Genomic DNA, 379 nt, shown 5'->3' on the forward strand with positions numbered 1-379 from the left:
CCGCAAGCAAAGACAATAACGCCGAGACCAAGGAATCGGCGGACGGCCTGCGGGCGGCGCCGGATGCCGACTTCCCCGGCGGCAGTATCGCCGTGACATTCAGCATCCCGCGGCTTGCATTTCGTCGCGGAGATAAACCCGGCCAATATTTCGCAGAACCCACCGCGTCCGTCTCCGTCAGCGATCCCGCGGGGGAAGATCATAACGAAATCCCGCGCCTGCTGGTCTTTTTAGCCGTCACTTGTTGAAGGATTGACTCACGTTCTTGTCAACCAGCTGGGTCGCTCAACCCGCCGCGACACGTGTGTTCTCGACTCTGTTCTGCAGCGTCGGTGTTTATCGTGTTAGAGGCGTGTTATTATCCGTGCCCTCGCATCTA

The 379-nt window shown here is 58.8% G+C and overlaps 1 long non-coding RNA gene across 1 annotated transcript in view; it reads right to left on the bottom strand.

Moving 5' to 3' along the window:
* Window positions 1-379, bottom strand: part of LOC119592012 — a 2,855-nt gene that overhangs the window by 231 nt on the left and 2,245 nt on the right. The gene's annotated exons all lie outside the window — the stretch shown is intronic.

The sequence above is a fragment of the Penaeus monodon genome, chromosome 29 (assembly GCF_015228065.2).
Source record: "Penaeus monodon isolate SGIC_2016 chromosome 29, NSTDA_Pmon_1, whole genome shotgun sequence".
Classification (NCBI taxonomy): Eukaryota; Metazoa; Arthropoda; class Malacostraca; order Decapoda; family Penaeidae; genus Penaeus; species Penaeus monodon.